Genomic DNA, 26,905 nt, shown 5'->3' on the forward strand with positions numbered 1-26,905 from the left:
AGCAGGATGGAGGCTCAACATCCCAGCTGCTCTCTGAGATCTGGGTTGTCTAGCCCACCGATGGAGAGAACTTTCTCTATCCCCAGTGAGCTACTTTTCAGGTTGTCTCTAGCCATTTTTTTTCACTGTGGTCCTCCCCACTTAAATCCTTAAATGATGAAAATGCGGGAGCTCCGTGCAAGGACAGAATCAGATCCTTACCTCATCCCTGTAGCCCAGATAAAGTGTGCTGCCTTAACATTAACTGTTAGGGTGCTGCAGCCGCCTTACACTTTTCACATCAAGAAAAGTGGGTTGAAGAGATTGCAGGTCACATGGCTTATTGACAAGCCTTGCAGATGATGCCAGACTCGCTTTATGTGTCATCTCAGATGTACGTCTGCCTCTCCTCTCTGGGTGTTGGCTGCTCACCTTGCTCTCTTGCCCAAGTGGCCTTCAAAAGGTCTATACCTTGGTCACAGAGTCAGGTCACCCTTGCTGTCACTGCTACAGATGGCAGAGCCCCACACCTGGGTGCAACCGACCAGGAGAAACTGACTATTGGAGAGACTGTTTCTCCATCAGCGGCCTGGAGAGATCAAGTTACTCTGCTCAGAAGTGGGTGGTGAAGATTGGCTTTTTGTAGGACAAATGTTGACTGATGGGAGATGGGTGGTAGATGTCAGGTAAACTCTTTTCCCTTTCTTCTAATAGCCTAGTTTGGGTCTGGGTGAGATGCAGTGGATTATACAATTTCCGAAAGACTGAGCAATCACTGCACTGGTTGCCAAGCCGTGAAGAGCTCAATAATGTATTTGCTTGTCCTCTTTCCTTGCCTTGTGTTTCATTTCCCTTATTGCTACTTCCCAAGGTTTTATAACCCAATACAGTAAGTCCCCTGCATACGGATGAGTTCCATTCCAAGAGTACATTCGTAAGTCCAATTTGTTGCTAAGTCCCACAAAGTTAGCGTAGGCACCCAACCAACACATTTGCTCTATAATACTGTACTGTAATGTACTGAGATCAAACCAGTCAATCCGGGAGCAAATCAACCCTGAATATTCATTGGAAGGACTGATGCTGAAGCTGAAGCTCCAATACTTTGGTCACCTAATTTGAAGAGCCAACTCATTGGAAAAGACACTGATGCTGGGAAAGATTGAAGGCAGGAGGAGAAGGGGGTGACAGAGGATGAGTTGACTGGATGGCATCACCAACTCGATGGACATGAGTTTGAGCAAACTCCAGTAGATGGTGAAGGACAGGTGTGCTGCAGTCCATGGGGTGGTAAAAAGTTGAACATGACTGAGTGACTGAAAACAACTGTACTGTACTGTAATAGATTTATAATACTTTTCACACAGATAATGCATAAAAACAAACACACACACACACACACAAAAGTGCTGTAGAGTATAGAACTCTTGCCTGGAAAATCCCATGGATGGAGGAGCCTGGTGAGCTGCCATCTATGGGGTCGCACAGAGTCGGACACGAATGAAGCGACTTAGCAGCAGCAGCAGCAGCAGAGTATAGAAAAGCACAATCACGTGTAGAGGATGCACCCACATGACAATATATGCCAGATATGGGAACTGACTTACGTGATTGGACAGGTGAATGCACATTTGCATCTTCAAAAGTTCAAAACTTGAGGCTCATATGTAGGGACTTACCATAAAGTGCTCATATGTATGTTTTTGCCCCAGGCTGATACCAACTGCCTTCTTTGAAGCTGGGCTGTTTTGTATGTAACTCAACTCCATTATAATGGTGACTAACATAATTTCAAAGGCACATGGACTGGAAAAGAAATGCTGAAAACTAAAACATCACTAACACACACACTCAAAATATTTTTTTGATGGAGGAGATGAATGGGTGGAATTGTTTGCCTTTTTTGTCCAGAAGTGTTAGTCACTCAGTCGTGTCCAACTCTGTGACGCTATGGACTGTAGCCCACCAGGCTCCTCTGTCTATGGGATTCTCCTGGCAAGAATACTAGAGTGGGTAGCGATTCCCTTCTCCAGGGGATCTTCCCAACCCAGGGATTGAACTCAGGTCTCCTGTATTGTAGACAGATTCTTTACCATCTGAGTGAATGGGGAAGCCCAGAAACCCTTGGATTATTTCATTATCCACAAACTATGGAATTCTTAGACTTTTGAAGCTGAGAGGAGCCATCTTGTTCAACCTTTCCCCGTTTATGAGTGGGAAGTTTAAAAGACAGAGATTGAGTCTTTAAATCTCGCTGAATATAGACTCTTTCACTGCCAGGTCTTCCCAGAACTTTAGCCTGATTAGTGTAGAACAAGGCTGCATAGTACTGGGCTGGGGGAGAAATGTGGTACCCAATTCTGTATTGCCTGACTGGAACAGTGCTTTAACGTTTTTTAATGGGAATGTTTTAAGATGGATTAAACCCTGCTCTCAGCTGTGCCCAGAACCCTGTAAAACCCCAGCAGAGTTCATTGCCACTCCTCTTTCTCTTTGAATTGCCTGCTCCCTCCTTCCACCTGCCACCACCACACAACCACAATTCAAAGTTACCTGAATCTTGCCACATACAAGATCTCTTTGACACTCCCTCCCCTAGTACTTCTGCAGGGGAAGCTTTATTATCCTAACTTTACCGATACAGAGCCTGAAGTCCAGACACATTAGGTAATCTTGCCCAAGAGCACACGTCTGTAAGTGGTACTGCTTTAATTTAAACTCGGTTCCTCTGATCCCAATTTCAGAGCTCTTTGACAGAATTCTGCCCGACATATCTCCCGACTATTGCAGCCCAGATTGGAGCTTAAGAATGCTGCTCTGCCATTTGGTGTTTGTATAAACTGGGGCAAGTTACTCAAGTTCTCTTGCCTCAATGTTCTCATCTGTAAAATGGGGATCATAGACCCATTTGTGGCAGGCTCTAACCATAAAGTAACTCATGTAGAGAGCGTTTTGCACAGGGCCTTGGCACATAGAAAGCTCTCAGTAAGTGTTAAAATTTGAAGAAGGTTGGGTCCACCTTTCAAAATCCAGGAGGCCACGCCTTTCAGCTGTAGTATTTGCGGAAGCTAGGAGGTATGTGTTCATACTCCACCTCTTCCTTCCGCAGTCACGGGAAGCAGTTAGAAGCAGATCAGACACTGAGTTCCACGTTTGCCTTTGCGATTCGAGAATCCTCTCTCCCGGCTGTAGGGGCGGCGTTGGGTAGCCGCTCTCAGCCGGGAGCCGCGGTGGACTGGGGCGGAGACAGGATGCCGGGTGTTCTCCGGGAGCCGCGCGCGGCCCCCGCGGGCTCTGTCCCAGGTGCTGAACTCCGCGGGCTCGGGGCGCGCAGGCAGTGCGCGCGGGTATCCATTGTTGCCAGTACCTGTGAGCATCTTCGTGGAGATGGCCGAGTGTGGGGGTCAGGTGAAGCCAGGGCGGTAAGTGCTTCTCCCATCATTTCTCTCAAATGCTTAGATTCATACTCTACGCAATATATGGTACATTTTCAGGATCATCACCTCTCACCTCCCATTCATCACAGGTTTCTGCAAAAACTGTGGGCTTCGCTCCCCCTTCAGTCCATGCACAAATTCAGACCCCCTATCTCCAGGCCCGATCCACAAGCATTTCCGACAAAAATTCATCCCCCTACGCATCTCATCCCCACGCGTCAATACGAAAATAAAAAATTTAATACCATCTTCCACTCCTATCTCCCACAATTTCCTGTGATAAAAAACACTCTTTCCTACAAACCTCCCACTCATGCCTGTGGCTAAACTATGTGGACTTACTTCTTAGGAGCTGAAGGTCCCATTCAGGTGACCAGTGGAGACCCCCCGGGGTGCGCTTACCTGGTGGGGACGCTCACCAAGCGAGGCCACCTGGGTCCGGGCCACGGGGAGTGTCATTGCTCCAGAAGCAAAGTCAGGGGGCGCCCCGCACCCCTGCCTAAGGCTGTGGGATGGCTTGCCATACTGAGCCAGCGCCTGGAGCTGGGGTTACCTGGGGCCTCGCGGGTCCCGTGGAGCGACTTGCCCAGAACTTCTTTAGGGTTTATAAATAAAGCTTCTGCGTCAGTTCCTTCCAATCATTCCATGCTCCTCCAAGTTGCAGTGGGAACAAGGGAGTTTTTTGGTTTGTTTGTTTGTTTTTTAAGCGAAAGAAAGAAGCTTGAAAGAAAGATAAGAATTGTCCCCAGTTCTGGCTTGTTGGTCTCCTGCGCAACGCTAGCCCTTCAGGGGCTTCTTCAATTCGGCTGGCTAAGGAGAAGCCGCTGCCCGCTGGCTCCTCAGAGCATCTCTCCAGCCGGAAGGCGCGAGGCTTGTGTGGGTGTGTGTGCTAGGGAGGCAGGGGGAAGGAGGGGGCAGCGGGGGCGGGGATGCTCCTACCTGCAGCCTCGGCCGAGGCGCCGGCCACCCCGCCCCCTCATCGCCAGCTCTTGCGGGATTAGACTCGCTCAACAATTTAGCTTGAGTCTCTAGGAACCCCAGAGGGTGGTGGGTGCGGATGGGGCGCGGCGACCCTTGGATCGGGAGAAAGTGAGGGGACGCTCCCCAAAGTCTGACACTGCAAACCCCAGACTGGAGGAGGGATTTGAACTTCTGTCTTCTTTCCTCTTCCCGCGGCTCTGCCCTGTTTCATCAACGCCCTCTGATCTCAGGATGTCTGTCCACAGTGGGAAGGAGAGGGAGAGAAGAGGGGGCAGGTGTGACGACGGTGAGACCCGGGAGAATCCGGTTATCACAGAGGAGCGGTTGGATTCCATTCCAGCTCCATCCTTTAGCCCACCTCTGGCTTGTCCCTGGGACTTCCCGGAGAGCCACTCACCAACAATTTTTGCTTCCTTTATCACGAAAGTAATTCGTGGCTTTTACAGGATTCAAAGCACACAGCTTGTATTTAGAAAAGCAGCTGCCCCCCTCCACCTAGCCTTGCCTCTGTTAGTCCCATTCCTCAGAAGTAACCTGCATTTTTAAACCACAAACCTACTGATATATATCATCTATCTATATCTATCTATCATATATCTAGCTATATCAATCTATCTGTGGCTCTATATCTATATCCAAAGAGTTCTATTTTTCCTTTAAAAAAAAAGTCCCACATCTTCTTGAGTCAGTTTTAGTCATTTACATTTTCCTAGAAAATTGTCCATCTCATTTACAATTTCAAGTTCACAGGCACAAAGTTACAACTAGTATTACCTTATAGTGTTTGCTTTTCTCTGAAACTATACCCCCTTTTCATTCTTAATATTGTTTATGTGTGTCTTCCCCCTCCCATGCCCAGTTTTTTTTAATCAAAGTTGCCAAAGGGTTATCGATTTTACTGATCTCAAAAATATAACTATTGTTCTGTCATTTACCTTTATCACTTAGTGTTTTCATAGTATGTTTTCATAGTATTACCATTGGAAATGTTTTCATGTGGCACCCATTATTTGTTAAGCACTGAATAATATTTGGTGGGGTTGTCTGCAAAGCCATTTCAAGGTTGTGTGTCCTCAAGTCTGTAAGTCTTATCTTTCATGGCTTCTAGATTTCCTGTCTAGCTTAAGGAGACCCAGAATCACAAAAGGAATTACTTAAGAGTTCTAGCAGCTTACTTTGCTGTTATTGTTTTTGTTGATGATGATGATGTTGTTGCTTAAGTTATCTCTTCATCTGTAAATTGTACCTATACATAGGGTAGGGCAAGGATTTGATGAAGGCAGGAAGTCAACTGTCCTAACACCAAACCTGACTAGTCCATCCTCTGCTTACTGATTCAAAATGCCATCGTTAATCATGCCATGTATATATTCCCCCAGCAAATTTATCTGGTTGATATATGTTCTTTCATAAAAAATACAGTTGAATAAAATTACTAATTTTTCTTAGGGCTTTTAGGGGGCATCTATACTAATAAATAAAATTAATTTTTCCTTTTTAGGCAATGGTGGGGTTCTCATTCAGATTTGACACTAGGTTATGCTAACTTTCTGGGATGATTTTGAAAGCATCCTGGTTTTTCCTACACATTGGTGTTTTTAAATTATAAGCTATCTATTTGCTCATTGGTGATTTAAAGAATGCCTCTATAAATCAAGCTGGGCTTGGTGGATTTTGGAAGGCTAGGTCTTTAATTATTCTTTCCAAAATTATTGGTAAGTAATAGAGTATTCATTTTCTGATTCCTCTTGAGTCAATTTTGGGTGATTTATATTTGCTTAGAAAAGTCCATCTCATTTACATTTTCAAATTTATTGGTATGAACTTGTAGATAACCCATCAGAATTTTTCATCTCTTCTGAATCTGTTCTTCTTTAAAGTATCAACATTTATTTATTTTTGATTAAAAATTTTTTTGATGTGGACCATTTTTAAAGTCCTTATTGAATTTGTTACAATATTGCTTTGGTTTTATGTTTTGGTGTTTTGGCCTCAAGGCATATGGGATCTTACCTCCAACCAGGGTTCAAACCTGCACTCCCTGCATTGGAAGGAGAAAGTCCTAACCACTGGACCACCAGGGTAGTCCTGAATCTGTTCTTATATTCCCTTTTTCATTCCTGATATTTCATCCCTGCTTTCCCCCTTTTATTCTCGGTGTCTATACCAAATGTTATTTTGCTGTGGTCAAATTGTAGGATCTATGTAATTTCCACTTTGTGGCTTATTAAATGAACAATTTAAAATACTCAAAGAGCGTTTTTCCTCAATGGAGAAAATAATCTACTTTCTGTGTTTTTGGATATAAACAACACAAGTTCAGTTCAGCTCAGTTGCTCAGTCATGTCCAACTCTTTTTGACCCCATGGACTGCAGCACACTAGGCCTCCCTGTCCATCACCAACTCCTGGAGTTTACTCAAACTCACATCCATTGAGTCGGTGATCCCATCCAACCATCTCATCCTCTGTTGTCCCCTTCTCCTCCTCCATCTTTTCCAGCATCAGGGTCTTTTCAAAAGAGTCAGTTCTTCGTATCAGATGGCCAAAGTTCTGGAGCTTCAGCTTCAGCATCAGTCCTTCCAATGAATATTCAGGACTGATTTCCTTTAGGATGGACTGGTTGGATCACCTTGCAGTCCAAGGGACTCTCAAGAGTCTTCTCCAGCATCACAGTTCAAAGGCATCAATTCTTTGGCACTCAGCTTTCTTTATAGTCCAGCTCTCACATCCATACATGACTACTGAAAAAACCATAGCTTTGACTAGATGGACCTTTGTTGGCAAAGTTATGTCTCTGCTTTTTAATATGCTGTCTAGGTTGGTCATAACAAATCTGCCTATAAAGTTGGTTGCACACTATTACTCTTTATAACTTTATTTTATACTGCAAGTCAGTGGAACATATTGGTTAAGAGCACAGACTTTGAAATCAGACTCAGTTCAGTCGCTCAGTCGTGTCTGACTCTTTGCGACCCCATGAACCGCAGCACGCCAGGCCTCCCTGTCCATCACCAACTCCCAGAGTCCACCCAAACCCATGTCCATCAAGTCGGTGATGCCATCCAGCCATCTCATCCTCTGTCGTCCCCTTCTCCTCCTGCCCCCAATCCTTCCCAGCATCAGGATCTTTTCCAATGAGTCAACTCTTCACATGCTACCTGGATTTAAATCCTAACTCAGCCACCTACCAGCCATGGGATCCCTGGTGAACCACTAAACCACCCTGTGCTTCAGTTTCCACCCCCATAAAACTGAGTTCATTGTAGGATCTACTTCATAGGATGGGGATCAGAGGCAGCCAAGTTAATCCATGTTAAATGTTTAGTGCAGTGTCTGGTAGGGCATAAGTATATTTGTTTTCACTACCTTTGTGTACCTGATCTATTAATGTTTAAATTAAACTGTTAAAATCTCCCAGTATGCTCAAATTCATTCATTCAGGACAAACTTCTTGAGTTGGGGCTATGTGATGTGATCTGTATTCCTTTATTGCTAGAGATTCAGCTGTGAACAAGAAAGACATATCTTCTCCTTTTGTGGAGGAACTTTCTGAAGATTAAGATTTGTCAGCATTTGTGTGTGTGTGTATGCATGTGTGTGTATCAGCAGCTGCCATCCGTTTCATATAAGAGAATATGAGACAAAAGCCTTTTGCAACCTATCACAAATCTGCCTTCTGGGTAGAATATCAGCTGCTTCCCAGAGATGCATCTTTTATGCTGGAGCCACTTACTTAATAGCAACAATAGTTATTTTTAAAAATAATCATTGCTAATAGTAGCAACAAACATTTTTGAATGCTTACTATTGTCAATGTCCTCTAGTCAAAGTCCTCCCGGAACAGACCTGTAGTTGAACATGTTGGATTTATTACCTGTTGTAGCAAAGGGGCATGCACACCATGGGGAAGCATGGAGCATCTCAGTAGAAAAGTGTTAGAAAGAATGTGTTCTAGGATTTCGACTTGGTTGGGAGATTTGGGGAGAGTTCACTCTGTTCTTAACAGAAGAAAATCACATTAGATGGTATTCTGACACCACAAAGAAAATTATAAAGTGATCCTTGGTGCCATCTGTGTTTGTTGTTGTTTGTTGTTTATTGAGATATAATTGACATATAGCATTATATTAGTTTCAAGTTTATAACATAATGACTCAGTATTTGTTTAAATTGTGAAATAATCACCATAATAAGTCTGGTTAACATCATCACCATACATAGTTACAAAATTTTCTGTATACGTGGTGAAAACTTTTAAGATTTACTCTCTTAGCAGCTTTCAAATATACAACATGGTATTGGTGTTATTTAAATTATGTATTTATTTATGTATTATTCATTTGGCTGCACCAGGATCTTAGTTGAGGGCACTCAGGATCTTAGATCTTCATGGTGGCATGTGGGATCTTTTTCTTTCCTTTTTTTGTTTTTTTTTTTAGTTGCAGCATGCCAACTCTTAGATGTGGCATGTGGGATCTAGTTCCCTGACCAAGGACTGAACCCAGGCCCTCTGTATTGGGAGCAAGGAGCCTTAGCCCCTGGACCACCAGGGAAGTCCCTAGTATTATTAACTATAGTCTCCATGCTGTCCATTACATCTCCAGGACTTATTTATTTTATAGCTGGGAGTTTGGACTTTTTAACTCCCTTCTCCCATTTCACCCACCCCCATGCCCTCCCCGCCTCTGGTAACCACCAGTCTGGTCTCTGTATCCATGAGTATGCCTCTGTTTTTAAGCCAAGGAACAATAGTGTTTATTTCCCATTCTTGAGCAGTTTCCCTACACAGAATATCTTTTTGGTCAAGTCATTGTCCACAGGGAAGAGAATAACAGACAGAGATGAGCACAGAGCTCTTTAGCTAGAGCTCTTAGCAAGGAGCTGTAAGAATCATTTGATTCATTGTCTTACACCATGTGGGAGTCTGATTTATAGAATGATGAGGTGCTTTCCCAAGATCATACAGCAAATTAACACCGGGACTACCAGGTCTTAGGAGACCGGTACTGGTGGACTGGATGTCTAGACTGTTATAAAATTTGAAATATCTTTTACTGGGTTGTGTTACAGTAAATTGTAACACATGTACACAAATGCAATGTACACATAAAATACATTACATTACAAATGTGCAGGTATATTCTAGATAAGATATAGACTTATTCTTCTAGTCCTTTTGTTACACCTCTTAATTCTTAAAAAAAAAAATTGTTTCAAGTGTTTTTACGGCACACTTAAATCAGCGAGTGATGCTTTTTGATGCAAGTGATAGAAAGCTCCATCTAAACAGAGGGACTTGTTTTCTTACATAACAAAATGTCTGAAGATGGGCAGTTGCTACTGTTTGTTCAGAGGCTCAAAACTTTCAGGACCAGCAGTGCACTAGAAGGCTGCTGGCAGCTCCAGACAGGACATTTACATTCCAGACAGGAAAAAATACGTAATTTAAATCAATAGCTTTATAGCCTGAATTTTGAGAAAGAAAAAAATTTAATGCAGATTTTAAATGTGTCCTCCAGAAAGATTGCAACAGTTTTCATTATCCCGTGCTCACTATACAGCTCCAGAACATGCACATTCCAGACAAGAAAACTGCAATGTCGTAGAGCCAGATGCATGCGTCCCTTTTATCAGAAGAACACACCTTCCCCAGCAGTACATCTCACAGCTGACTTCTCCTGGATACTTTGCGTTAGAAATTAGTCATATGCAGGAATTCCCTGTGGTTGGGAATCCACCTGCCGATGCAAGGGAAATGGGTTCAGTCCTTGGTCCAGAAAAATCCCACATGCGGTGGGCAACTAAGTCCGTATGCCACAACTACTGAGCCCACACACTGTAGAACCTGTGCCCCACAGCAAGAGAAACGACGGCAATGAGAAGCCCATGCACTGAAACTAGAGAATTGCCCCCATTTGTTACAACTAGAGAAAGTCCTCGCACAGCAACAAAGACCCAGCACAGTCAAAAATAAAATTAATTAAAATAAATTTTAGAAGATATCAGTCATATGCAAGAGATGTTGGGGATACAGAAAGCAAGATTGTTATGGTTTGTCTTAGAGCAAGAAATGACTCCTTTCCTTGGTTTGGTTTAATGCTACCACAGTGAAAATAGAATTCTGTTACCAAGAAAATAAATAGGAAATGCATAATGTGACCACCACAATGAAACTGAAAACTGAAACTGAAAACTTTGTCACTGAAAACTTGCAAAATGCAGGTGAGCAGGAAAAAGAGACCATATACATTTAAATATGAAATATAAGTATAATTTTACAAAACAAGAATTCAACAATAGAGTATATTGTATTTATACTGCGTCCTTTCTTTTCTTCCTCAAAATTCAGGCTATAGAGCTATCAATTTAAATTATGTATTTTTTTTACTCTGAGAGCTTCAGTTCAGTTCAGTTCAGTCACTCAGTCGTGTCCGACTCTTTGCGACCCCATGAATCGCAAGCACGCCAGGCCTCCCTGTCCATCACCAACTCCCTGAGTCCACCCAAACCCATGTCCATCGAGTCAGTGATGCCATCCAGCCATCTCATCCTCTGTCATCCCTTTCTCCTCCTGCCCCCAATCCTTCCCAGCATCAGGGTCTTTTCCAATGAGTCAACTCTTCACATGAGGTGGCCAAAGTATTGGAGTTTCAGCTTCAACATCAGTCCTTCCAATGAACACCCAGGGCTGATCTCCTTTAAGATGGACTGGTTGGATCTCCTTGCAGTCCAAGGGACTCTCAAGAATCTTCACCAACACCACAGTTCAAAAGCATCAATTCTTCAGCTCTCAGCTTTCTTCACAGTCCAACTCTCACATCCATACATGACCACTGGAAAAACCATAGCCTTGACTAGATGGACCTTTGTTGACTAATTTCTCTGCTTTTTAATATGCTATCTAGGTTGGTCATAACTTTCCTTCCAGGGAGTAAGCATCTTTTAATTTCATGGCTGCAATCACCATCTCAGTGATTTTGGAGCCCCAAAAATAAAACCTGACACTGTTTCCACTGTTTATCCATCTAGTTGCCATGAAGTGATGGGACCGGATGCCATGAACTTAGTTTTCTGAATGTTGAGCTTTAAGCCAACTTTTTCACTCTTCTCTTTCACTTTCATCAAGAGGATTTTTAGTTCCTCTTCATTTTCTGCCATAAGGGTGTGTCATCTGCATATCTGAGGTTATTGATATTTCTCCCGGCAATCTTGATTCCAGCTTGTGTTTCTTCCAGCCCAGCGTTTCTCATGATGTACTCTGCATGTAAGTTAAATAAGCAGGGTGACAATATACAGCCTTGACGGACTCCTTTTCCTCTTTGGAACCAGTCTGTTGTTCCATGTTCAGTTCTAACTGTTGCTTCCTGACCTGCATACAGGTTTCTCAAGAGGCAGGTCAGGTGGTCTGGTATTCCCATTTCTTTCAGAATTTTCCACAGTTTATTGTAATCCACACAGTCAAAGGCTTTGGCATAGTCAGTAAAGCAGAAATAGATGTTTTTCTGGAACTCTCTTGCTTTTTCGATGAACCAGAGGATGTTGGCAATTTGATCTCCGGTTCCTCTGCCTTTTCTAAAACCAGCTTGAACATCTGGAAGTTCATGGTTCATGTATTGCTGAAGCCTGGCTTGGAGAATTTTGAGCATTCCTTTGCTAGCCTGTGAGATGAGTGTAATTGTGTGGTAGTTTGAGCATTCTTTGGCATTGCCTTTCTGAGAGCTTATCGCCACATAATTGCATGCCATTTTTCTACTTCATTGTCAATGGTTACATTGTATTTTAGTGCAGGCATGAACCATAATTTCTTTCCTGAATTCTGCTAAAGATGTGAAGGTTTTACGTAGTTTCTCTCTATTGTAAATAACATTGCAATGAAGATCTTTTTTTTAGTTAGTCTTTTTCAGAATTCAGAATTATTTCCTTAGAGCAAAGTATTTGAGATTTTAGACAAAAGGGTATGCAAAATTTTAATATTTTTGATACAGATTTTAAATGTGTCTTCCAGAAAGATTGTACCAGTTTTCATTACCCCTTGCTCATTATAAAATGCATCCTCAACCACACTGGACCTCATTATTAAAGAAATGCACCAGTATGATCTTTTAAAAATGTATCAGGTCATTGTTTCAACTTGTATTTTTTCTGTATTACTAGTCAGGTTGATTTTTTTTTTTTTTTTTGGCCATGCTGTGTGGCATCTGAAATCTTCCCCAACCAGGGATCGAACCCCTGCATTGAGAGTAGAGTCTTAACCATTGGATCTCCAGGGAAGTCCCACAGTCAGGTTGATTTTTTTAATGTTTATTGCCTATCTTTCTGTATAATTACTCACTATATCATCTAATCACTTTTCTGTTGGTGTCGGTGATTCAGAGTTGATTAGAAAATAGGCATAAAGTAAATAAAATTGTTCATAATTTCCTGATCCATAGACAATCACTACTGTTCATCTATTTTTCATATGGGTTATCTATTTATTTCTCTCTTTCCCTCTCTCATCTCCTATCTATCCAACTATTTCTCATTCAATCTATCTGTCCACCTACCTATCTTGTGATTATTTCTTCAAAGTTTGAACATTGAATTTCAGCAGTGATTCTGGTGCAGACAGTCCATTAGAAATTACTTGGTATATTAAAAAAAAAAAAAGTAGCTGAGTCTCCTTGAATGGAGGTGAACCCATGCATGGATGATTTTGGAAGATCTCCAAAAGATATTAATGTAGAGGCAGGGCTAAGGCTCTCAGATGTACCTTGTTTCATCCCAGACTCCCGAATCAGGATGTCCCTGTAGGTGCCCAATGCTGCTGAGACCTACTGTTTCTGAGAAGCAGGGGTGAAAGGGACTGCACCCAGAGGTGGTGCAGTGACAATGGTCAGGGTGGCTGGAACCTGCCCCCAGCAAGCTGCCTGCAAACCTGAATGCATCCACGATTCCCAAACACCCTTTTCCTCCCAGTCAGTTCAGTTTAGTTCAGTAGCTCAGTCGTGCCTGACTCTTTGCGACCCCATGGACTGCAGCTCGCCAGGCTTCCTTGTCCATCACCAACTCCCAGAGCTTGCTCAAACTCATGTCCATTGAGTCGGTGATGCCATCCAACCATCTCATCCTCCGTTGTCCCCTTCTTCTCCTGCCCTCAATCTTTCCCAGCATCAGGGTCTTTTCCAATGAGTCATCTCTTCGCATCAGGTGGCCAAAGTATTGGAGTTTCAGCTTCAACATCAGACCTTCCAATGAACACCCAGGCTTGATTTCCTTCAGGATTGACTGGTTGGATCTCCTTGCAGTCCAAGGGACTCTCAAGAGTCTTCTCCAACACCAGAGTTCAAAAGCATCAGTTCTTCAGTGCTCAGCTTTCTTTATGGTCCAACTCTCATCTCCATACATGACTACTAGAAAAACTGTAGCTTTAACTAGACAGACCTTTGTCAGCAAAGTAATGTCTCTGCTTTTTAATATGCTGTCGAGGTTAGTCATAGCTTTTCTTCCAAGGAGCAAGCATCTTTTAATTTCATGGCTACAGTCACCATCTGCAGTGATTTTGGAGCCCAAGAAAATAAAGTTAGTCACTGCTTCCATTGTTTCCGCGTCTATTTGCCATGAAATGATGTGACCGGATGCCATGATCTTAGTTTTTTGAATGTTGAGTTTTAAGCCAGCTTTTTCACTCTCCTCTTTCATTTTTATCAAGAGGCTCTTCAGTTCCTCTTCACTTTCTGCCAGAAGGGTGCTGTCATCTGCATATCTGAGGTTATTAATATTTCTCCCAGCGATCTTGATTCCAGCTGATGCTTCATCCAGCCTGGTGTTTCACATGATGTACTCTGCATGTAAGTTAAATAAGCAGGGTGACAATATACAATTTGACTTACTGCTTTCCCAATTTGAACCAGTCCGTTGTTCCATGTCTGGTTCTAACTGTTGCTTCTTGACGTGCATACAGATTTCTCAGGAGGCAGGATGGTATTCACATCTCTAATAATTTTCCACAGTTTGTTGTGATCCACACAGTCAAAGGCTTTGGCATGTTCAATAAAGCAGAAGTAGATGTTTTTCTGGAACTCTCTTGCTTTTTCAATGATCCAACGGATGTTGGGAATTTGATCTCTTGTTCCTCTGCCTTTTCTAAATCCAGCTTGAACATCTGGACGTTCTCTGTTCCTCCCAATAGAAAGAGTCATTGCCCCCATGAAACTTCTTTAGTTGTTATCCTGTCCTTTCGGGGGAAATGAAAGTTGTGGGGAAACCAGCGGAGGCAACCAGCTCACAATGTTTGTTTCATGCCAAATGCATGCTGTTATCTCTGCTTTGGTTCTTTTATAACTTCGCTCTAAAGAGATGGTATTGAATGTATCAGAAAGTGTCGTGGCAACATAAATGCTGCGGTATCATGATCACTGTATTCCTTCCCACCCTCTTCTAAAGGCTCCTACGGAAATTGTTTTTATCTTTACAGATTTGAAGTACTTTATAAAAACACTCAAGCAAATATTTCAGCAAAAATAAATGTCCCCAAATAGCCACTCTATCCAGTATAAGTCATGATCACCAGTGTTCCTCTGAAATGCCCAAAATAGAGTCCGTGCTAGCAGTTCCCTCCAAGGAGTGTCCTTGTTTAGCTAACCTAGTTAGAAGCTGTGAGCTTGTGCTTTTGGGTCCTGTGAGAGCCTTGTGTTTTTAAAATAATTTTGTCTAAAAGCCCTTCTCATCTCTCAAAGGAGATTCTTGATATGCAAATTTCCAAGAATTGGGAGTGTGGAGCTGACCTGTTTGTGGAGATACAGCTCTTGTTTGCAGACCCCCAGGATAGCGCTGTATGGTTTGTACCAGGAACCATATTTGAGCAGAAGACCCTTTGGATCTCCTCCATCATGTTTCCTTTGGGCTGTGTTTCTCTGCTGGTGGTGTGGGCACTACCTACTCTGATATCTTTGTCACTCCCTTTAAAGCATCAGATGTGGAGGAGAGTTCCTGCATTTTAATCTGATTCCTGCAATGATTGAGGAGAGAAGTGGGTGTGCTCGTCACCTGTTATGGATAGAACATACTTATGTCAGAGGGAGGACATGGCTAAACTCAAAATTTGACTAAGACAGTGGCCATAAAGCTTATTTGTGCCTGTGATGACAGCACTGACCAGCTTATCCTGATTTGTCCCAGACTTCCCTGGTTTCAGCCCTAAAAAGGCCAAGTTCCCAAGAACCCTCTCTGTCCTGGGCAAACCAGAACAACTGGTGACCCTGGGTAGCAGCCCAAAGCCACCACTCTTAGGATCTGGAACAGTAACCCCTGCTGGATATCATGATGAAATTTTATAAAATTTGAAATTATACATAAGACAGGTCTTCCCTGGTGGTCCAGTGGTTGAGAATCCACCTGCCAATGCAAGGGACACGGTTTCAATCTCTGGTCCAGAAAGATCCCACACGCCGCCAGGCAACCATGCCCTTGCACCACAGCTAATGAGCTTGTGCTCCATAACAAGGGAAGACACCACACTGAGAAGCCCTCACACCACAACTAGAGAGTAGCCCCCCAATTGCTGAAACTAGAGAAAGCCTTAATGCAGCAATGAAGACCCAGCACAGCCAAAAATAAATAAATAAATAAAATTGTATTTAGAACAATAAAAAAATAAAATTCAAACTATCCTGATTTACAGTCTGTTATCAAGACTCCTGTCATGTTATATTCATGATAGTTATCTGTCTCTATACAGCAGAAATATTAAATTTTAGCTTGAACCAACCGATCACCCAATCACCGAATAAAGATATATTTCCATAACATAAAAGCAATCGTCTCAACAAAATTTAAATAAGTGTTTTAAAACTTGCTCTTTTCCACAAAGGGATTAGTTATGAGTTATTTAGTATTAAGTAAAAGTAAAGATTAGAAAGCATGGTAATAATGCCCAGTAACACTGAGGTTTGGTTTTGTTTTCCATTTCACATGAAACAAAAATCTTCTGGGTGTTTAACCATAAGGAATAATATTTTTAAAGTGATTGTGTATTGTAGATAAACACACATACATAGAAAAAAAGGTTAAATTTAAAAAAATAAAGATTTCATGTACAAGAGTCAGATGGGTATAGCTATTCACAAAACCCCCATTTTAGGGGGAGATGAAGGTAGATTGGGCTTCCCAGGTGGTACTAGTGGTAAAGAATCTGCCTGAAAATTCAGGAGACATAAGAGATGTGGGTCTGATCTCTGGGTCAGGAAGATCCCCTGGAGGAGAGCTTGGCAACCCACTCCAGTATTCTTCCCATGGATGGACAGAGGAGCCTGGCGGACTACCGTCCATGGGGTTGCAAAGAGTTGGACACGACTGAAGCGACTTAGCATGCACGGACCAAGGTAGGTCAACTTTGGTTTCCAGTCCAAAGGGCCAATGTGAAACAGGGGACCCCACCCCAAGCAGCCAGCTGCTGAGGAAGCTGGGAGTTAAGGTGAGCACAGAACAGAGCCAGCCAGAGTGAGAGTCTGAGGGAAGAGATCCCGAACAGTGGTCAGGAGAAGACCCATGCCGCAGCACTGCAGGCTCACTTTCCTTGTCCAGGAGGCTGCCTAAAATAGGCAGGCAAAGGACAAGGGCCTCAGGCAGCTACTGACTGCTCCACAGAGATGCTTTGAAGGATGAAGGGTAAAGGAAAATGTTAAAGCATGTCCTTCCTTACTATAAAAGGAATGCATTCATAATGGAGAAAAATGTGAAAAGTGCAGACACCTATAAAGGAGACAATTGATGGACTTCCCTGGAGGTCCAGTGGTTAAGACTGTGCTACCAATGCAGGAGTTCCATCCCTGGTCGAGGAAGTACCATCCTGCATGCCGCATGGTGCAGCCAGTAGTGAAAATAAAATTTAAATTAAAAAAAAGAAAGCAATTAAAATAACACAGAAAGCCATCACCCTGTATAATCCATTCGTAATACTGCCATACATTTCATTCTCCCTAAAAATACCAAGAATTCATGTGGTCCAGTCCAGTGAGTAATCAAAAGCCATTGAGATCTTTACCAGAGATTCTTCAAGAAAATCAAAGGGAATCTCATTTATAATCAGTAAAAAACACTTCTTAAAATTTTCTTTCCCATTCCTATCCTCTCGTCACCTCCCACTCCCTGCAACTTCCCCAAAACTTCTACCACCAAAATCTCTCCACCAAAACTACCACCAAACTACCACCAAAAATCTCTCCTAAAGCCCAATGTCAAGGTGTTTCTCTTCCCTCTTTCTCTTCCTCACCTTTTTCAAGTTTCTCTTCTTCCTCTCAGAGACTCTGCTTCCATTCTCAATAATAATTTTTTTAAAGATTTTTTTTGATGTGGACCATTTTTAAAGTCTTTATTGAATTTGTTACAATATTGCTACTGTTTTACATTTTGAGGTTTTGGCCATGGACATGTGAGATCTTAGCTCCCTGATCAGGGATCAAACCCACACCCCCAGCATTGGAAGGTGAAGTCTTAACCACTGGGCCACCAAGGAAGTCCCCACAATGTTAAATTAATTAGACTTGTTTTACTTCCTGCAGTTCATCTTTTCTTTTTGCCCATTTCCCAATTCTTCCTGGAAGAATCTGAACTAAGCAGATACATTCTTTCCCTTAGAAGTTGGAGAAGGAGAAGAAGCCGAGCAATCAATGTCAAAATAGTCTTTCATGGGCAACAGGAGGAAAAAATGCTGCAAAATATGCAAATACCAACAATGCAACGTCTTTTAAAAAACTAAATATTTTAAATATATTTTTGTTACAAAACTCTTATTATACTGATTAATGAATTCATTCATTCAGCCAAAGAGTATTGTGGGCTTATTGTATGCTAGACATTGTCATGAAGGCAACATCAATGAACAAAATGAGCCAAAGTTAACGCCCTTGTGAAGCTTAGTCAGGTAGGAAGAGATAGACAACAAATATAAAAAGGAAGTTTGACACTATGCTAAAAAGTCATGGATACCCTGTATTTTTTTTGTCTTAAAACAAGCTTTTTTAATTTTTTGGCCACACCACGTGCTTGGCGGGATCTTAGTTCCTCAACCAAGGTTAGAACTTGGGCCCTCAGCAGTGAGAGCACAGAGTCCTAAGCACTAGACCACCAGGGACTTCCCCATGTGATTTTTTTTTTATGCAAAGGGGGTCAGGAGTGCTGGGTAGAGATCTAGTTCCTTCTCAGGGAGGCAATTTATGGACACAGACTTGAGCAAAGAGATGGGGTGAAGCATGCAAGTTTCAGGGAGGACTGCTCCAGTTCAGGCAGCACAGCCAGGACAACAGCCCAAAGACTGGATGGCGCTTGGCATTTCCCAGAACTAGCAAGAAATCAGTGTGGCCAGAATCTGATGCAGGATGTGAGAGAGAGAAGCCATGGATAAATCTGTGACTTTCAGCCTGAACAGCTACAAGAATAGAGTTGCCATCAACCAACATGAGGCAGACAGCAGCTGTAGCAGATTCTGGGCAGAATCTGGAGTGCAGATTTTGACATGTTGAGTTTTGGATTGTTCTGAGCCATTCAAGTGGAAGAATCATGGATGGTGTTGAGAAAAATGCTTCCCCATGTCATTAAATATTCTTAGAAAATCTAAATTTAAAAGAGGTAATGCTTTATTATAAATGTAATTACAAAAGGGTATAGAATGAAAATTAAGTCTATTCCCCTTTCCTCCTCCTAGCTGCCCAAATCCTTCTCCCCAAATCCATCCTGTTTTACAAGTTGTTCATATATCCTTCCAGAAGCCATCTACACTTTTTTTTTTTCCTGGCCACATCACATAGCGTCTTAGTTTCCCCAACCAAGGATCCAACCTATGCTCTCTGCAGTGGAAGCACAGAGTCTTAACTACTGGACTACAGGGAAGTCCCTACACTTTTATGTTGTCTTTTTCTCCCCCATAAAATTTTAGCATGACATGCACACTATTTTCCACCATGTATTTTTCACTTAACCAGATGTCTTGCAATATTTCCATATATTAATATTATATTTAATGTTTAACTTAATATTTCCTTATTAAAGGAAAGAACACTGTCATTCTTCATATGGTTGCATAATTTTCATAGCTTTCCCTTGTTTGAATACATGTAACATATACAATATTATTTTTAACAATTCCCTTTTTGATAGACATTTAAGTTTTTCTTTCCAATCTTTTGCTATTACAAGCTGTGTTGAAATACATATATTTCATTTAAATGTGCAATGATATAAAGTTTGTATATTTAGGAGTGAAATTATTTGTGAGTCAGAGGATATGTGCATTTTTATTTAGCTAGATATTAGGAGATCAAACCAGTCAATCCTAGAGAACATCAACTCTGAATATTCACTGGAAGAATTGATCTTAAAGTTCTCCAATACTTTGGCCACCTGATGTGAAGAACCAACTCATTAGAAAAGACCCTGATGCTGGGAAAGACTGAAGACAAGAGGAGAAGGGAGCAGCAGAGGATGAAGTGGTTAGATAGCATCACTGACTAAACAGACGTGAGTTTGACCAAACCCCGGGAAATAGTGAAGGCCAGGGAAGCCTGGTATGCTGCAGTCCATGGGGTCACAAAGAGTCAAACACGACTTAACAACTGAACAACAACAAGAAGAAGAAAGAACAAAAAAATGAATGCACATTGTGGGTTATTTTCCCCATTATTAGCAATCCAGTTTCTGATTCTCCTCCAGACACCAACTGGATGTCAGAAGATCCCATTCCATTCTGATGCTCACTCCCAGAGTCAGCATAGACTTTACAGATTTCAGGCTCAGTCTCATAAGATGACACCACAATTTCAGATGCCTGTTGCAAGTCCAGCGCCCCCAGGACTTCTGACCAATCAGTGAAAAACGGGGAGTTTGCCAGAAAGTTCTTCTCAGGTTTGATAATTGGCCAGAATGACTCACCAAACTCTGGAACCAACTTTCTTTATGTTTGTTGTAAAAGATGCAGCTCTGGAAGAGCCAAGTGGAAGAGATGCAGAGGTAAGGTATGGGAGAGGGCAAGAGGCTTCCATGCTCCATCCCCCAGCACTTCTGTGTGTTCACCAACCCAGAAGCTCTTTGAATCTCATTGTTTGAAGGTTTTTACAGAGCTCACTCTCCAGCCCCTCAGGTTGGAGGGCAGGGCTGAAAGTTCCCCCTTCTGATCACTTGGTCTTTCTGGGGATCAGCCCCATCCTGAGACTTTGAAGGGGGCCCACCCTAAGTCAGCTAATTCGTATAAACTGCAGTGGAATCAGAAGAGATTGTTATGGACAAAAAACACTCCTATCACTCAAGAACCTGTGATAAAGGCCAAATATATATATATATATATATATATATATATATATATATATATATATATATGTATGTATGTATGTATGTAGGTATGTATAGGAGAAGGCACTGGCAACCCACTCCAGTACTCTTGCCTGGAGAATCCCATGGATGGAAGAGCCTGGTAGGCTGCAGTCCATGGGGTCACTAACAGTCAGACACGACTGAGCGACTTCACTTTCACTTTTCACTTTCATGCGTTGGAGAAGGAAATGGCAACCCACTCCAGTGTTCTTGCCTGGAGAATCCCAGGGACGGGGGAGCCTGGTGGGCTGCTGTCTGTGGGGTCGCACAGAGTCGGACATGACTGAAGTGACTTAGCAGCAGCAGCAGCAGCATATATGTATAATCAAAAATATATTATCAAAGAAAGAAAAAAATCAGACACAGATCTTGCTTTAGTTTGTATGGACAGTACTTCAGGGTAACCAAGTAGTTAACTGTGGTGCTGGAGAAGACTCTTGAGAGTCCCTTAGACTGCAAGGAGATCAAATCAGTCAATCCTAAAGGAAATCAACCCTGAATGTTCAATGGAAGGACTGATGCTGAAGCTGAAGCTCTAATATTTCTGCCACCTGATGTGAAGAGCCGACTCATTAAAAAAAGACCCTGATGCTGGGAAAGATTGAGGGCCGGAGGAGAAGGGGGTTGAGGATGAGATGGTTGAATGGCATCACCGACCCAATGGACATGAGTTTGAGAAAACCCCAGGAGATAGTGAAGGACAAAGAAGCCTAGCGTGCTGCAGTCCATGGGGTCTCAAAGAGCTGGACAGGACTTAGCAACTGAACAACAACAAGTAGTTAATCGGGGAAAAAATCATCTTTTAAGAAGTATTCCAGCTAGTAAAGACAGAAGCAAATGATTGAGTTAGAAAAAAATCACTACTTTGTTGTCTCTAATGAAATAGTGTATCAAGGCTGCAGTCATCAGTAGATGCTAACCTTTTAAGGAGGGCGATTGGAGAGCTTTCGAGTTAATGATTAGATTGACAAGCCTGGAATTCATGGATCAGTCTTAACATCATTAAAAGTGGGACAATCAGACATTACATGCCTCCTGATAAGATACAATAATACTCTGAGATGCTGATGACTTATTCTTGTTGTTATAAAAACCATCCTCTAGTCATACTTCTAGAGCCTCTACATCAGTGGTTCTCAACTAGGGGTGATTTGCCCCCACCCAAGGAACATTTGACAGTGTCTGGAGATGTTTTTTGTTGTCACAGCTTGGGAGTGGGGAAATGCTAATTTCGTCCAGTGTGAAAGGCCCGAGGTGCTACTAAATAGCCATCCCACTGTGCACAGGAAGCTACCCACCATCAAGAATTGCTCCAAAATATCAACAGTGTAGGGCTGAGAAACCCTGCTCTAGAGCTAAGCTGCTTACAGAAATGTGGGAGACCAAACACCACATTAAATGATGCTGCACGTATGCTATCAGCCAAATCCAGAATGCTAGAAATTTTACAGCACAAATGATCCCCTGACTTCAACCAAAAAAGTGAAATAAAAAATGGAAACAGAAAGGGACACTAAAATAGGTTTTTTTAAGAGACATATCAAAAACTACAATGTGTGGACATCATTTGCCTCTTGATTCAGCCAAAGCAGTTGTAAAAAATATTTTGAGACATTAAGGGAAATTTGGACACAGACTGGATATTAGATGATATTAAGAACAAGTTATTAACTGTGTTAGGTGTGATATTAGTGTTGAGGTTATTTTTTAAATTCTATGTTTGTTAGGAATACATATTAATTATTTACAGGTAAATGTAAAGAATCCGCCTGCCAGTGCAAGAGACACAGGTTCCATCCCTGGGTCAGGAAGATCCCCTGGAGAAGGAAATGGCAACCCACTCCAGTATTCTAGCCTAGAGAATCCCATGTAAAAAGGAGCCTGGTGGGCTACAGTCTGTGGAACTGCAAAAGAGTCAGGCATGACTTAGCAACTAAACAACAACAACAACAAATGTTCCGATGTCTGGAATTTGCTTAAAAACAACAGTTCTCAAAGTGAGGTCTACAGACCTTTAAGCGGGATCCCTGAGACTCATTCAGGGGTGTGCAGAATCAAGCTTTTTTTTTTTAACAATATTAAAATATTATTTATCCTTTACATTGCTTTGAGATTTGCACTGGTGATGCCAAAGTAGTGCTAAAGCACAAACCAAGAGAGAGACACAAAACTGACCTAGTCATTGTATTCTTTACTGCCATATAGTGACCATTTGTTAAAAAGCCAATTTCACTTAAGAATGTACCATATGAAGCAATAAAAGCTGTTGATTCTGTTAAATCTTGATCTTTTAGTGTACATCTTTTTTGGTTTTGTTTATTTTTTTTCTTTTGACCAAGCCACACAGCACATGGGATCTTAGTTCCTTAAGCAAGGACGGAACCCTCATTTCCTGCTTTGAAAGCATGAAGTCTTAACCTCTGGACTGTCAGGGAAGTCCTTAGTGTACATCTTTTTAATATTCCATGTGAGAAAATATGAAGTATCCATAAAGCACTTGTGCTGCATCTCAAAGGATGAGAGCTGTCTCATGGAAACATGCTTGCGATTTTTAGTTTTGAGCTGAACTAGCTGCTGTTTGCGTGGAGATTGATGTTTACTTGCAAAACTGACTAACAGATGAATTACAGTCAATTCTGGGTCTGTCTGGCAGACTTTGTCCCCAAAATGAACAGTCAGGTGTCACTTCAAGTTAAAGAATGGACAAAATTCCATGATGCCAATCACAAAATTCGAACTTCCAACTGAAAATTCAAATGTAAGCAACATGTCTGCCGACTGGCCAGAATGTAGACATTCGGATGAAATTGGTGATGATATTAACAAATATAAGTTTTTGATATTGTGTAATATGTCATTAAACATTTGAAAAATCTACATAACATAGTCAACTAATATTTTTCAAATAACTAAGGCATGATAACCCACTGAGACTTCCCTGGTGGCTCAGACGGTAAAGAATCCTCCTGCAATGCAGGAGACCCAGGTTCAATCCCTGCGTCGGTAAGATCCCCTGGAGAAGGGAATGGCTACATACTCCAGTATTCTTGCCTGGAGAATCCCACGGACAGAGGAACCTGACAGGCTACGGTCCATAGCGTCACAAAGAGTCGGACACAACTGAGAGACTATCACTTTCACTTCACTTTCAAGGCATGATGAGACAAAAAATCGTGTCTGAGTGAAAAAATGACAAGCAAAGTGCAAGAGAGAACTATGGGTTTTAATGTATCAACTTACAAAAAGCTCACTGATATAATTTCAAATTCCACAGTGCAACTAGCAAATTTAAGAAACCAGTGCTTATGAGGTATAATATCAAAGACGAATACCCACAAATATCTGAAAAGTCTATGAAAATATGCCCTCGTTTTCTAACTATATGCCTGTGCAAGATTAGATTTTCTTCTTATGTTTCAACCAAACAACATATTGTAAGCAATTGAATGCAGAAGCAAACACAAGAATTCAGCTATAGCTAGTGAAAATCCAGTTGTCTTCTGTTAACCAGACAATGGGGAGACTTGTAAAACTGTAAAACAATGTCATTTTTCTTACTAGTTATGTATAGTTATTTTTCACTAAAATGTATGTCATTTATGTTAACAAGAAAGAAGTGTGTTATAATGTTTAAATAAATTAATAAGTAAATATTTTAAAGTTTCTCAGTTTTAATATCTAAGTATCAAAAATGTAACTCACATAAACCAAAACTTTTGGGGTATCCTTCATGTTTTTGGAAAGTGCAAGGGAGTCCTGAAACCAAAAAGTTTGAGAAACTCTGCTTTCAAATGATCTTGATAGAGCACAGGAAACTCTACTCAATATTTTGTAATAACCTAGCAGGGAAGAGAATCTTTAAAGTTTTAAATATATGAAGTGGGATCACTGTGCTGTATACCTGAAACTAATATGATATTGTAAATCAGCTATACAATAAATAAATAAGTAGATAATAAATAAATAAAAAGCTTTTTAAAGAAAAGAATGACTGAGACTTCCACTGGTGGTCCAGTGGTTAAGTCTCCACACTTCCTCTGCAAGGAGCATGTGTTTGATCCTTGGTCAGGGAACAAAGATCCTGCAAGCTAAACAGTGTGGGCAAATTACTTTAAAAAGTAATTTTTAAAACAAATTTTTAAAAAGAATGACTGAAAAATGAAATAAAATGATAATGCAGCGAACCAAAACCAACAAACAAAAAAGTGTTGGAGGGAAGGAGACTTATCTATGACAGGATTGAGTTGAAGTTGGGGATTGGATACATGGGGATTCTTTTGCCCTGTTCTCTCTCTTAGTACACTTCAATTTTTCTGTAATAAATTATGTTTTTAAAGAGAGCACTTCCCTGCCTAGGATATTGATAACTATCCTAGTTATGCTTTCCTGTGTCTTCAGGACCTGAGATCGCAGCCAGAGGTAAGACAGTCCTCTGTAAGCAACATGGAACTCCCACTCCTTTCCACGGATGCCTAAGGATGGGGACCTGGAATGTGAAGAAAAACAATGTCAGGTCAAATGCCCTTTTACCTGGGCCCCAGATTCTCAGTTCATGACAAGGGCATCTTTGATGGCAGTGCCTAGGGGTCCCCTGTGTAGATTGCACTGGGAAGAAGGGCGGGTCTGGGGTGGCTTCTCTGTACCACTAGAACTGTGCTGAGGACCACAGACTCCTGTCTGGGCTGCAGGTAGACCACATGGGCTTTCCCTTCCAGCTAAAGCACTTTGTGAAAAGCGATTCCTCTCAGTCCCATGAGTTTCCATCCACTTAGTAATCATAAATGTTGATGGTCTCTCAAGCATCACGGTCTGCCTCGCACAGGACAAGAATACAAAACACAACAGTACCTGTGATTTTCATGACATCAGAAAGTCCGGATGCCCCTGCCTGCTTCCATCTTCTTATTCCAAAAATTCAACCACTAATGTAACACTGCTCTGATTTCTTTCCAGATGAGTCACTGTCACTTTAGTAGGGAGATGAGTCTGACCCTTTCCAAAGATAGAAACCAAAGGGGAGGGCTGTATCAGCAGGGAAGATGTTTAATTTTATCTGAGACACATTGATTTTATGACTCTAAGGGATGTCTCTTTCTGTTTTTTGTTTTTCCTGGGCCAAGCCCTGTGACATGTGGGATCTTAGTTCCTGGGCCAGGAATTGAACCCAGGCCCCTGCATTGGAAGCACAGAGTCTTAACCACTGGACTGCCAGAGAAGCCCCTAGCAGATGTCTTAGTGGAAGTGTCCAGGTGGGCATGTGGATTGGGAGCTCAGGAGAGCAGCCTGAATAAAGAGAGAGAGATTTGAGGGATTTCCCTGGTGGTCCAGTGGCTAAGGCTCCACACTCCCAATGCAGAGGGCCTGGGTTTCCATCCTGGGTCAGGGAACTAGATCCCACGTGCTGCAACAAAGAGCAAAGATCCCTTGTGCAACAACTAAGACCCGGCACAAACAAATAAATAAACAAATCTAAATAAGAGACAGAGAGTTGAGACTTGTCCACGTTTACAAAATAATGAAAAATATGGGTGCGTTCAGCCAGAGTCTCAGGAGAAGAAATGAGGAGGGAAGGCTGAGGAAAAGCACATCCAAGGAAAGACACTCACAAAGTGGACCAGCAAAGCATAAGCGGAGGCGAGGAGATGGGAGGGGGTCCAGGGAGCATGAGGAAGAAGCGGGACGCAGAGAGTATGATCCAGGAGGATGAGGGAAAGAGGGAGCAGGCAGTGGTGCCAAGTGCAAGTGGCGCCCGGAGAATGAAGACAGAAGTGCCTTGTGAATAAGGCAACAAGGACGCCACTGGGAACCAAGTCCCAAGCAACCTCGGTGGGGTGGTGGGACAGCAAGCAGACTGAGACTGAGAAAGGGAGATGAAGTTAGATAATGCAGATAGACAACCCTTAGGAAGTGTGGCTGGCAAAGGAAGGAGGTCATGCTTGCAGCAAGGGTTCTTGCTTGTATGTTTAAAATGGGAGAGACTTGAGCATGTTTTAAAAACCAATACTTTTTAATTTTGTTTTATTTTAAAGTATAGTTGATTTATGATTTACAATGTTGTGTTAGTTTCGTGTATACACAGCAAGTGATTCACATATACATACATATTCTTTGTCAGATTCTTTTCCATTATAGGTTATTACAAGGTATTGAATATGGTTTCCT

At 41.9% G+C, this 26,905-nt stretch overlaps 1 protein-coding gene across 5 annotated transcripts in view; it reads right to left on the reverse strand.

The window, feature by feature from the left end:
- Positions 1–26,905, reverse strand: part of ANKRD34C (ankyrin repeat domain 34C) — a 104,301-nt gene that overhangs the window by 7,004 nt on the left and 70,392 nt on the right. The window contains exons 3-4 of one of the 5 annotated variants that reach the window (XR_014070359.1): positions 25,592–25,735; positions 23,946–25,229 (exon numbers count right to left, since the gene is read on the reverse strand). The exons of 3 other annotated variants lie outside the window; for them this stretch is intronic. The gene's annotated coding sequence lies outside the window, so the exon portion shown is untranslated. Of the gene's footprint in view, positions 1–4,355; positions 4,633–23,945; positions 25,230–25,591; positions 25,736–26,905 lie in introns of those variants that run through there. One more of the 5 variants, XM_081546695.1, reaches the window with a different exon arrangement.

Source organism: Giraffa tippelskirchi, chromosome 12 (assembly GCF_054371585.1).
Source record: "Giraffa tippelskirchi isolate mGirTip1 chromosome 12, T2T-mGirTip1v1.2.pri, whole genome shotgun sequence".
NCBI lineage: Eukaryota > Metazoa > Chordata > Mammalia > Artiodactyla > Giraffidae > Giraffa > Giraffa tippelskirchi.